General features: G+C 45.4%; 1 protein-coding gene across 3 annotated transcripts in view; it reads right to left on the bottom strand.

The window, feature by feature from the left end:
• trip11 (thyroid hormone receptor interactor 11) overlaps window positions 1-13,464 on the bottom strand; it is a 107,041-nt gene that overhangs the window by 45,882 nt on the left and 47,695 nt on the right. The gene's annotated exons all lie outside the window — the stretch shown is intronic.

Raw genomic sequence — 13,464 nt, 5'->3', positions numbered from 1 at the left:
TCTTTTTGTTCGCTATTAGCTCTGACTCCCATTGGCCTCATGTTGAGTTGAGTGATGTTTTTTAAATTGTTTTCTGCAGTCATCAGCTGGATGGTGCACAACTGCAACAAGGTGTGAACATTTTCAGTCTGCTCCCTACAAAGTCTAACAATATTTAAGCCATGGAGAGTTTTTGTGGCAGGCTGTAAATATAAATAAAGAACAGTATGTGGAGAAAATCTCACAAAACTACATAAAAACTAAATCAATGTAAAAGTGCAGAAACTATACTTGTACTTTTAAACAGTCCTAGAAATTCAAAAAGCTTAGGAATAGGGAAAGGTGAAACCTTTAAATAAATGAAATAAACCCAAGTACCCAGTGCTGTGTTTGGGAGTGTCAATGCTGATGACTCAGTCAAAAAAGAACTTTTCAATTTTTTGTATCATTCACAAATATTGCCCTCAGAAAAAAAACCATACCCCAACATTTGTAAATATATACATTTGCAGAAAAATTGATACTTTTAGAATACCATTGGCCAACTATCAAAGCAGGCTTTACAGCTTGCAGAGTATTGCCCATTGTTATAAGTACTATGGTTTTTTTTAATTGGAAGGACATTGAATTATTTGGACATTTTCTTGGGAACTGACCTGGCTTACTTTTTAAATAGTTAGAAGTTTGCTTTGGACTGTGAACAAATTGCCTTTTTCAAGAAATCACATTACTTCAGCTAAATGACCAGCAAGGCACCTGAGGAGATAATATCTATTTGTTTATTCAAACTTTAATTGCCGGAGAAATAAAAAACTGCCATCTTCAGGCTGGAAATCACCTGACTGAGATGAGTTTCTGTTCTGAACTTGTTTTTTGGACTTAGTTTGGAAATAAACCGAAAAGGCAAAGATTACCAAACTTGTTCTTTCCCTGCCTCTGAAATTTGGTGTAGTTATCAGTATCCAGCTAGGAATCCTCATCTCAGTATAACGTGTCTGTATTTGGAAACCTGAGAAGCTGAGACGAGAGCGATCCCAAGGACATTGATTGGGCTCTGTTCATCTCCACACTGAAGCTCCTTTGGAAGGAACCAGCAATCTGTCTTTGGGGGCAGGAACACCAGATTGACAGGATCAAAACCCTTCAAACTTTATCCTTTTTTCCTTCCCATTGGCCAAAAGGTGTTTTTTTCCTTCAAAGGCCAACCTCTACAGAGACCCTGTTTGTTTTGTCCTTTGTGTAGGCGTGTGTACACTGGGATTTAAAGGGGTATATAATTACAATCCCCATCCACCACTACTGTCCTCCGTCTGGCTGAACTTGTTCTCACACTGAACAATTTCTCTTTTAACTCCTCTCACTTCCTCCAAATAAAAGGTGTGGCTATGGGTACCCACATGGGCCCCAGCTATGCCTGTCTCTTTATGGGGTATGTGGAACATTCATTGTTCTAGTCCTACTCCGGCCCCCTCGCACAACTCTTTCTCCGGTACATCGATGATTACTTTGGTGCTGCTTCATGCTCTCGTCGGGACTTGGAAAAATATATTAATTTTGCTTCCAATCTCCACCCCTCCATCTCTGACACTTCCCTTCCTTGACCTCTCTTTCTCAATTTCTGGTAATAGACTATCCACCAACATCCATTACAAGCCTACCGACTCCCACAGCTACCTTGACTACAGCTCCTCACACCGCGCTTCCTATAAGGACTCCATCCCATTCTCTCAGTTCCTTCGCATCCATCGCATCCGTTCTGATGATGCTACCTTCAAAAACAGTTCCTCTGACATGTTCTTCCTTAACCGAGGTTTTCCACCCACGGTGGTTGACAGGGCCCTCAACCGTGTCTGGCCCATCTACCGCGCATCCACTCTCATGCCTTCTCCTCCCTCCCAGAAACATGATAGGGTCCCCCTTGTCCTCACTTATCACCCCACCGGCCTCCGCATTCAAAGGATCATCCTCCGCCAGTTCCGCCAATTCCAGCATGATGCCACCACCAAACACATCTTCCCTTCACCACCCCCAACACCCCCCATGCGGCATTCCGTAGGGATCGTTCCCTCCGGGACACCCTGGTCCACTCCTCCATCACCCCCTACTCCTCAACCCCCACCTACGGCACCTCCCCATGCAAACGCAAGAGATGTAACACCTGCCCCTTCACTTCCTCTCTCCTTACCGTCCAAGGACCCAAACACTCCTTTCAAGTAAAGCAGTATTTCACTTGCATTTCCCCCAACTTAGTCTACTGCATTCATTGCTCCCAATGCGGTCTCCTCTACATTGGAGAGACCAAACACAAACTGGGTGACCGCTTTGCAGAACACCTGCAGTCTGTCCGCAAGAAAGACTCAAACCTCCCTGTCGCTTGCCATTTTAACACTTCACCCTGTTCTCTTGCCTACATGTCTGTCCTTGGCCTGCTGCATTGTTCCAGTGAAGCCCAACGCAAACTGGAGGAACAGCACCTCATCTTCCGACTAGGCACTTTACAGCCTTCCGGACTGAATATTGAATTCAACAACTTTAGATCTTGAACTCCCTCCTCCATCCCCACCCCCTTTCCGTTTCTTCCCCCTCCCTTTTGTTTTTTCCAATAATTTATATAGATTTTTCTTTTCCCACCTATTTCCATTATTTTTAAATCTATACCTTTTATGCCTGGTTAGTCTTATTCCACTCCATCCCCACTAGAGCTGTATCTTGTGTGTCCTGCCATCCATTCTTAATTAGCACATTCGTTTAGATATCACCACCTTCAACACCTCTTTGTTCTTTTGTCTGTGACATCTTTTGTATACCTGCTCCTATCACTGCTTGCTTGTCCCTACAACCACACAACCCCCCCAACTTCTCTCCCCCCACTCCCCTCCCCCCACCTTAAACCAGCTTATATTTCACCCCTCTCCTAATTTCACTCAGTTCTGTTGAAGGGTCATGAGGACTCGAAACGTCAACTTTTTTCTTCTCCGCCGATGCTGCCAGACCTGATGAGTTTTTCCAGGTAATTCTGTTTTTGTGTTGTACATAATTACACTTCTGGATTACAAATTGTATGTTAACCAGTTTTTGCAACTTGCTTTTTAAAATGAAATTTTGTTTCATAATGAATCAATCATTCTGAGCTTGTTGAAAGAAGCCTGGTTAAAGTCTCTTATTCTGGGTCTAACAACAGTGAAAGTAAACATTTGGCCATTTTGGTAAGTGAATTAAACATTTACACATGGTATCACCTGTGGAGCAGCAGGGCTAAAGAAATTGTGCAATCCTCTCATCCCAGTAGTAATACCATCATGTGTCATCTCTTATCAGGACTTCTGCCAATGTGATGACAAACTAAATCTGAACCACTTGCTAGCAGATAAACTTTATCAGTGCATTAGATATGCAGGTAGCTTCATTTATATGTTGCTTTGAATGCACCATTCCCATAGCAAAGTTTTTTAGTCTCTGTATAGGAAGTTTCTCATACTTCAGCTGTGCTTAGAGCAAATCAGAGAAAACCACAATAGGGAAGATAAAAATGACTTCAACTTAAAGCTGGTTCCCTATGGCCAGTGTTATATTTCTAGCCTGCAGTATATGCCATCTCAATATCAGTAGCATCAAACAAATTAGACCAAGCAAGATAAAAGCAAAATACTGTGGATGCTGGAAATCTGAAATAAAAACAGAAAATGCTGGAAAAACTCAGGTGTGGCAGCATCTATGAAGAAAGAAAAACAGAGTCAATGCTTCAAGTCGGTATGACTTTACCAATTGCTCTGAAGTAGTCATACAGACTTGAAGCGTTGACTCTGTTTTTCTCTCTCCACAGATGCTACCAGACCTGCTGAGTTTTTCCAGCATTTTCTGTTTTTATTTTAAAATTAGACCATGCACCTTATTTATAATGGGTGTTGACTCACTGTCCAATAATGACTTGTGATTTTACACCTTGGGTTACATTTACACCACCTCATGACCTGAACTAAATATTTGTGTTTTGCATATTCACTTCTTCAGTCTCTCTAAAAATGTGCTAAGCAATGGTTTGATGAGAGTCCTTCAGCTGCTTTATTTCACAGCAAGTGAAAATATGGAACAGTTATAATCAAATTCACTTATTTCAATCAATAAAACTTATCTTTGCATTATGATATTAAAGAACACATGGCAACTCCTTACATCAGTGAGTCATCTTAATTAACTTAAAGAAGATAACTAACTTTCTTTTCTCAACTGTCAACTGTCTCATTAAAGCTATCTCCTCTAATCCATCGACCCTAGCATCTAACAAGTGCCAGGAGCTCATGGGTTGCTTTGTCACTAGACAGAGGCAATTCAACCAGATGCCTCTACTGTTCCTCTTCCTCTTTCCCATAAAGGCAAACCTCCCTCATGCTCAGCCATTCTTGTCCTTAAAAAACCATCTTTGCCTCCATCTTCTCCCCTGACTAACTGTTACCCATCACCGTTCTTGAGCTTATTTAATTTTCAAGACCCATCTCCTACTTCCTTGACTTCATCTAATTTAGATCAAAGGAAGTGGCTTATAAAGATGTCAGAGAAAGGGGTAAGCCTGAGGATTGGGAGCAAATTAGAACCCAACAAAGGAGGACCAAGAAACTGATTAAGGGAAACAAAAATATGAATGCAAACTAGCGAGGAACATAAAGGCAGACCACAAAGGCTTCTTTAGGTGTGTGAAAAGGAAAAGGTTGGCTAAAACAAATGTGGGCTCATTACAAGTGGAGACATGAGAATTTATAGTAAAAACTAGGGAAATGGCAGAGAAACTAAACAGTTACTTTGCATCTTTCTTCATGAAAAGAAGATACAGAAAATCTCCCAGATGTACTGGGCGACCAAGTGATTTGTGAATCTGAGGACCTAAAAGAAATCAGCGTCAGTAAAGAGGTAGTACTTGAAAAGCTAACTGGATTGAAGGTTGATAGATCCTCAGGACCAGATGTGTTCACCCAGAGTTTTGAAGGAGGTGGACAGACAGGTAGAGGATGTACTGGTGGTTATCTTTCTAAATTCTATAGGGCAGAATTTTCTGCCTGTTGGGCGGGCTGTGCGAGAATGGGAGTGAGCGTGGGCCCGATCACCACCCGTGATTGGATCTGCAACGCCATTTTATGTGGGCTGGCCAATTAAAGCCTGCCCAGCATGAAATGTGGCTCCCGAGGACAGCGGGAGTGGGCTGGTGGTGGCAGGACTGCTATGACTGCCGGGTCCAATGGTGACCCGGCGGCCTGTTTAAAAGTGCTCCTGCAGCCTTGCAAAGGCTGTCAAACATGGCCAGCAGAATGGATCCCCAGAGGGCTGCTGGTGAGCAGGTCATGCAGGAGGGTAGGGCAGGGGGGCACTATGCCCGTTTCTCAGATGATTGCTTTGCTGCCCTGGAGGAGCTGGAAGCATGGTGGGAGGTCCTCGCTCCCAAGGACAGGAGGAGGTGGCCCCTCCCACATGACCAAACGTGCCTGGGAGGAGGTGGCAGAGGTGGTGAGCTTCCGCAACGTGGTGCGGCACATCTGGATCCAGTGCTGCATGCGTTTCAAATACATTTTGCGCCTCCTTGCTTTACAAGGTTGGATCGTGTGGTGCCAAATGTGATGTAGGTTGCTTTTGGCCAAGGGGGGTGGGGTGGGGTGGGGTGGGGTGGGGTGGGGTGTGTGTGTGTGTGTGTGTGTATGTGTGTGGTGTCGGTGTGTGTGTGTGTGTGTGTGTGTGTGTGTGTGTGTGTGTGTGTGTGTGTGTGTGTGGAGGGGAACAGGCCTGGCATCTTTGTGCGAGTGTGCAACAGCTGCGGGATGAGGAGGCACTGGAGCCCTGCAATGTTCCACTCTAGTTGGGGTGGGACGGCAGCAAAGAGATTCCAGGTACATGTTGCACTAATCAATGCTCTTTTCTCCTCTTCAGGAGAAGAACACTCATAATGCCGCCAAGTGGTTGAGGACTGGTGGAGGGCTGGCTCAGTTCGCCATCATTACCAGGTTCAAGCAGGAGGCCCTCGATCTGGAGAGGCGCCATGCGCCCAGGTCCACCCATGTCGGTGAGGCTGGGGTGCCATAGGCAGGTATGTTAGCCCAGCACTGAGGTCACCATTAGTGTCCCAGCAGCCATGACACTGCTAAATGTTCAGTGATTGAAGTTTGCAACATGGCTTGACCATTGCTTATGTAAGGATGAGCACACAATGATCCGGGGGACAGAAATGCACATTGACGTTGTCTCCACATTAACTAATCAAATGTCCTTGTTCTTCGTTTCAGCAGCAGTGGATCAGGGCCAGGAGGCTGCAGCACAGGGGCCCCCTCTTACACCTGACGGTCCTGAAGTCTCTGACTCACCTGCATCACACCATCTCTGCCAGGCAGGCACCAGCGCAGATACTAGCACCTCAGTAGGAAATAGATCATCGGCTAGTGTCCCGGGGCACAGTGGTGAGGGCACTTCACAGTCGCTGGAGGAGCTGGCGGAGACAGAATGCCCATGGTGCCAGCAGTCGGAGGACTGCAGGGGACCAGCATATGCTCACTCGGTGCCTGATAATGTACCTCTGGAGTTGTCCATGAGGCAGCAAACGCTGGAAGTCCAGCAGGGTGTGCGGGAGGATCTGGCAGAGATACACGAGGCTATGCTTGGTTTGGTCTCCGTGGTGGAGAAATCCACGCAGACCATCGGCAATGCAATGAGCCTCATGGCTGAGCACCATGCGTCCTTCATGGAGAGAGTGGTGACTCTCATGGCAGGGCTCCTCCAGACCACCAATCAGGGCTTCCCGGCGATGCGCTGGGGTCAGCAAACCCTCATGCCGGCATTGACCTTAGCTGGTCAGTGCCAGTGTGAGAGATGGTCAGGGCACCAAGTTTTCCAGCTCAGTGCCCATCCATCTAAGGTAAGCAGGGAGGTCCGAAGCAACCTCACGTCGGCGTAGCAGCTGCCTGTCGTCTCTGCGGGCTCCTCTCAGGGAGCTCCGGATGAGGGCAGCAGTACCTGTGACCCTCAGCCAATGGCCACTGCATCCGATGAGGCTGCGACAACTGGGGAGATGCCAGCTGTGGAACTGGCTGCTCCCTCCCAAGCACAGGCTCCACAAGCCAGAGGACGACCACCAAGGTCATCAAGGCCAACAGGACAGCAGCATGAGCAGGCTGTCTCAGATGCCAGTGCCAGCGAGGGGACAGCACCCAGCAACCAAAAGTGTAAATTTAAGGCACCTTAGGCACACTATGGGTTTCTCATTGGTGCTTTTGTGTTGCCCTGCAATGAAGTCACAATTAGTTGGTGTGGTGTAGTGTTTAACACCTTTGTCATCTTGTTTCCCTAACATGATTTTGTTATATCATTAAATTTAGACATGTGACCATGACTGAGGGTGCCTCTTTTCCTCTGCAAGTGGATGGTTACCCATAATATCATGAGTGGGTTGTGTCACATTGAGTTTTATTGACAAGGCCCTTAGTTAATGTTCCTCTCCAGGCAGATTTAGCATTCAGGTATCGTGTATGGAGCCGACAGTACAGGCTTTTGTTGGAGATCCATCTATGGTGTTCTAGCTGAAGGGTCATTGGATTAAAGCCTCCCAGATGTTCCTACCTCCCTGGAGAATGCCCGGTTCAGTGTCTACCCTCTCAGCATTTCCCTGTGTGTGCTCATCCTCGGATTCACTGCTGGACTCATTGTGTGCAGCCACAGCAACTGCGTCCACATCTTCTACATCCACAGCGTCGCCCCCTTTCCAGCACAAGATTGTTGAGAGCACAGCATGCAATCACTATCAGCGACACACGATCTGGGGCGTACAGGAGTGTGCCCCTGAATGGTCCAGGCATCGGAAGCACATCTTGAGAAGACCGATGGTTCTCTCTACCACAGCTCTTGTGGAGGCGTGGCTCCTATTGTACCACTGCTCAGCTTCTGCTCTTGGATGGTAGAGAGGCGACATGAGCCACCCTCTGAGAGTCACCCATCAGCCATCCATCCAGCTGCACTGGAGCACTGAAAAGCCCCAGCACCTGGAAGTGTCTGAGGATGTAGGTGTCGTGGGAGCTGCCTGGGTACCTTGCACAGACTTGTAGAATCTGCATCCTGTGATCACACACACTATCTGCACATTCATGGAGTGGAATCCCTTCCTGTTGACGAAGGCACCGGGCTCAGCTGCTGACGCCTTGATGGCCACACGTGTGCAGTCTATTGCACCCTGGACGCGGGGAAAGCCAGCAATTGCTGCGAAGCCTCTAGCTCACTCTGTCTAACTGGCCTGGTCCTAGCAGTTGTGGATGAAGGTCAATGGATACCTGAATAGAGTGTCTGTCACCTGCTTTACAGAAGTGTGGACAGTTGATTGGGAGACACCGCAAAAATCACCCACTGAGCCCTGGAAAGAACCAGAGGCATAGACGTTGAGGGCAGCTGTGACCTTTAGAGCCACTGGCATGGGGTTCCCACCCACACAGTTAGCGGAGATCTCAGGGCCCATCATTTGACAGATAGAATTGACTGTCTCCCTGGAGAGAAGGAGCCTCCTTTGGCACTGCACCTCAGAAATATTGAGGTAGCTGCTTCGTCGCCTGTATACCTTGGCAGCAGGATAGTGGTGTCTTCTGTAGCTCGTTCCGCCTTGGACTTCCTCTTGGCCCTGCGCCCCTTATGCCTGCTCCTCTTCTCCCAAAGGTGGCTCCCCTGGAGGCTGAATGTGCACTCCTGGCCTCCTCCCTCTTCTGGCCCTCCCTCCTCAGAGGAGGTAACTCCAGTGGAGAGCACAACTCCCATTCCCAGGCTAAGGGAACCTGAAACCTGCAGGCCCCAAAAAGGATCTTCACTGTAGAATGCTGACCTGAAGGTTATGAGACCTGTCCAAGCAGCTGGTATGAGTTTTGAAGTATTATGCTCACACAGGCAAGTATCAGTAACTTTCCAAATTAAATATCTGACTGAGCACATTCGCGACCCCAATGACCCCTCTTATCCTGTCCATGGTTGAGGTTTATACAAATGTGTCCTAACCACCTGCCCGTTGCGCTTGTGCGACGACCTGAAGATTGCACAGGCCCCAAAAAATCGGCATCAATTGGTGCCTCAAGGGGCTCATTAATTAATGGCGGGCGCGAATCAGAGATCATCACGCGCGCGCCCACCGAAATATCACAATGGCGCGCAGTGACGGCGGGATGCTCGCTCGACATCACCGCGTGTCATTTTACGCACAGGCGCATGCCAACGGGAAAATCCTGCCCATCGATTCTGGAAAGCTTCCTGCAGACTGAAAAGTAGCAATTGTAACCCTGTTATTTAAGAAAGGAGAAAGGGGGAGAATGGAGAACTAGACCTGTTAGTTTGACTTCAGTAATAGGGAAAATGTTATAATCAATTATAAAGGATGTGCTAACTGGATATTTAGAAAAGAATGGTAAAATTGAGCAGAGTCAACATGGGTTTATAAACAGAAATCATGTTTGTCAAACTTGTTGGAGCTTTTGAAGATATCACTTGTAGCATTGATAAAGGAGAACAGTGGATGTGGTGTATTTGAATTTTCAGAAGGCTTTTGATAAGGTCCCACACAGGAGGTTAGTAAATAAAACGGAGCACATGGGATTGGGGGAAAATATACTGGAACGGATTGAGAATTGGTTAACAGACAGAAAACAGAGTAGGAATAAACAGATGATTCTCAGGATGGCAGATTGTTGCTGGTGGAGTACTGCAAGGATCAGTGCTAGGTCCGCAGCTATTCACAAACTATATAAATGATTTGTATGTGGGGACCAACTGTAATATTTCCAAATTTGCGGATGACACCAAACCGGGTGAGAACACAAATTGTTGAGAGGATGCAAGGTGGCTTCAAGAGGACTTGGACAGGCTAAGTCAATGGGCTAGACATGGTAGATGGAATATAATATGAATAAATGTGAGGTTATTCACTTTGGTAGAAAAAACAAAGACAGAATATTTCTTAAATGCTGAGAGGTTGTCCAAAGGTTCCTGGGTGTCTTTGTTCATGAGTTAGAATTCAGATGCAGCAAGCAATTTGGAAGGAAAATGGTATGCGTTGACTTTCATTGCAAATAGGATTTGAGTACATGGGTAAAGATGTCTTGCTGCAGTTGTGAAGATCCTTGGTGAGACCTCACCTGGAGTATTGTGCACGGTTTTGGTCCCCTTGTCTAAGGGGGGATATACTTGTCATAGAGGGAGTGCAAGGGAGGTTAGGTTCACTATATTAATCCCTGGGACAGCGGGATTATTATGAGGCGACTGGGTCTGTATTTCCTCAAGTTTCAAAGAATGAGGGGTGACCTCATTGAAACTTACAAAATTCTCACAGGGCATGACAGGGTGGATGGAGATGCTTCTCCTGGCTGGTGAGTCTAAAACCAGGAGACATAATCTCAGGATAAGGGGCAGGCCATTTAAGACTGAGATGAGAAGTAATTCCTTCAGTCAGAGGGTGGTGAATCTTTGGAGCTCTCTACTCAAGAGAGCTGTGGAAACTCAGTTACTGAGCATGTTTAAGACAGAAATCAATAGATTTCAGGAGACGAATGACATCAGGCTCCACGGGTTGAATGGCCTACTCCTGCTCCTATGTTCCTAAAATACTGAACACCCAACTTTCCTTCTAGTTTCCCCACTGTATTGGTTCCCTCTAGTCTGGCACTGTTCCCTTCCTTTTCAATCATCACTCCACTGCACAAGATACATATCCTTGCAAACTATTGTCCCACTACTAACCATCCTGTCATCTCCAGAATGCCTGAAAAATATTTTCACTCCAAGATCCATGTGCTTGTCCCCCCATGAGGTTGCTGCTCCTTCCACATTACCAAAGCAGGCCTAACCAGAGGCGTTAATAACATCCTCAGTAACCACCATTAGCAGCTCTGACATGGTCCACCACTTTAATTTCCTCGAAAACCTCTCCTCCATTACCCAGTTTAGTGGGACTGCCCTTGCTTCATTCTTACCTAGTCAATCGTAGCCACATCATCTTCAGCAATGGCTTCTTTTCTCATCCCTGCACCATCAAAGTCTCTGAAAGACCCATTCTTGGGGCTCTTCTTCCTTAGCCAAGTCACCCCATTGAGACAAAATCTGACAATACAAACATACATACGAACTAGGAGGAGTTGGCCACTTGGCCTCTCGAGCCTACTCCACCATTCAATAAGATCATGGCTGATCGGAATGTAACTTCAACCCCACATTCCTGCCTAACCCCGATAACCTTTCACCCCTTGTTAATCAAGAATCTATCTAGCACTGCCTTAAAAATATTCAAAGACTCTGCTTCCACTGCCTTTTGAGGAAAAGTGTTCCAAAGACTCTCAACCTTCTGAGAAAAAATTTATCCTCATCTCTGTCTTAAATGAGCGACCCCCTGTTTTTAAACAGTGACCCCCTACTTCTAGATTCTCTCAAGAGGAAACAGGTTCTCCACATTCACCCTGTCAAGACCTCTCAGGATCACATCTGCCCACATTATACTCCATTTGCCAGATCTTTGCCCACTCACTTAACCTATCTATGTCACTCTGTAGCCTCCTTATGCCCTCTTCACAATTACTTTCCTACCTATCTTTGTGTTGTCAGCAAATTTAGCCACCATTTCTTCAGCCCCTTCATCCAAGTTATTTACATAAATTGTAAAAAGTTGAGACCCCAGCACTGATACCTGTGGCACACCACTCATCACATCCTGCCAACCAGAAAAAGACCATTTATATCCACTCTCTGCTTCCTGTTAGCTAGCCAATCTCCTATCCATGCCAATATGTTAACCCCTACACCATGAGCTTTTATTTTCTGCAATAACCTTTGATGTGGCACTTTATCAAGTGCCTTCTGGAAATCTAAGTGCGGTACATCCACTGGTTCCCCTTTATCCACAGCACATGTGACTCCTTCAAAGAACTCCAATAAATTGATTAAACATGATTTTCCTTTTACAAAACCATGTTGACTCTGGCTGATTGCCTTGAATTTTTCTAAGTGCCCTGCTATAACATCTTTAATATTAGCTTCTAACATTTTCCATATGACAGATGTTAGGCTAACTGGCCTATAGTTTCCTGCTTTCCATCTTCCTCCATTTTTGAATAAAGGAGCTATGTTTGTTACTTTCCAATCTAATGGAACCTTCCTCGAATCAAGGGGGTTTTGGAAAATTAAAACCAGTATATCAACTATCTCACTAGCCACTTCTTTCAAGACCTTAGGGTGAAGTCCATCTGGTCCTGGGAATTTGTCAGCTGCAGCCCCAACAATTTGCTCAATACCACTTCCTTGGTAATTGCAATTTTGCAGAGTTCCTCCTTCCCTTCCAAATTCCAAATAACATTATAAAAGTTATATCTTCCTGACAGATGTTACTTGTGTCCTCTATAATGAAGACCAAAGCAAAATACCTGTTTAATTTGTCTGCCATCTCCCTACTTTCCCATATCAATTCCACAGACACACTCTCTATAGGACCAACGCTCACTTTAACTCTTTTATTATTTAAATATCTATAGAAACTTTTACTATCCGTCTTTATATTGCTAGCTAGCTTTCTCTCATACTATAATTTTCCTCTCATTGTGATTCTTTGCTGTTCTTCATATTTTTCTAATCTTCTGATCTGCCACCTGTCTTTGCATAATTATATACTTTTCTTTAAGTGTGATATTGTCTTCAACTTTTTAGTTAACCACAGATGGTGGGCCCTCCCCTTGGAATTTTGCTTTCTCATTGGAATGCATATATTCTGTGCATTCTGAAATATCCCTTTAAATGTCTGCCACTGAACCTCTATTGACATATTCCTTAACCTCATTTACCAGTTCACTTTAGCTAGCTCTGCTTTCATGCCCGCATAATTGCCCTTCTTCTAGTATAAAATGTTAGTCCTGAATACACTTTTCACTCCCTTTTTTTTTAATTCAATCATATTATGATCACTGCTACCTAGGGTGCCTATACTAGGTGGTTATCAATTAATCCTATCACATTGCTCAATACCAGATCTAGTATAGCTTCTCTCTGGTTGGCTCCAGAACGTGCTGTTCTAAGAAACTATCCCAAAGACATTCTATGAGCTCCTCATCTATGCTACTTTTGCCCATCTGATTTTTCCAGTCCATATGTAGATTAAAATCCCCCATGATTATTCCTGTGCCTTTCTGGCAAGCTCCCATTATCTCTTATTTTATACTCTGTCCTACTATGTAGTTACAATAAGGGGGCCTGTACACCACTCCAACAAGTGACTTCTTACCTTTATTATCCCTCATCTCAACCCAAGCTGCTTCTACATCCTGGTGTCCTGAACTTGGGCCATCCCTCTCTCACGTGCTAATACCATCATTAATTAACAGAGGCACCCCTCCACCTTTTCCTAACTTCCTTTCCTTCTTAAATGTCACGTCCCCTTCAATATTCAGGTCCCAATCTATGTCATCCTGTCGCCATGGCTCTGTAATGGCTATCATTTATTTCTAT

Source organism: Carcharodon carcharias, chromosome 20, assembly GCF_017639515.1.
Source record: "Carcharodon carcharias isolate sCarCar2 chromosome 20, sCarCar2.pri, whole genome shotgun sequence".
Taxonomy (NCBI): Eukaryota; Metazoa; Chordata; class Chondrichthyes; order Lamniformes; family Lamnidae; genus Carcharodon; species Carcharodon carcharias.
The sequence above is the reverse complement of the archived record's forward strand: the minus strand, read 5'-3'. Positions and strand labels throughout refer to the sequence as shown.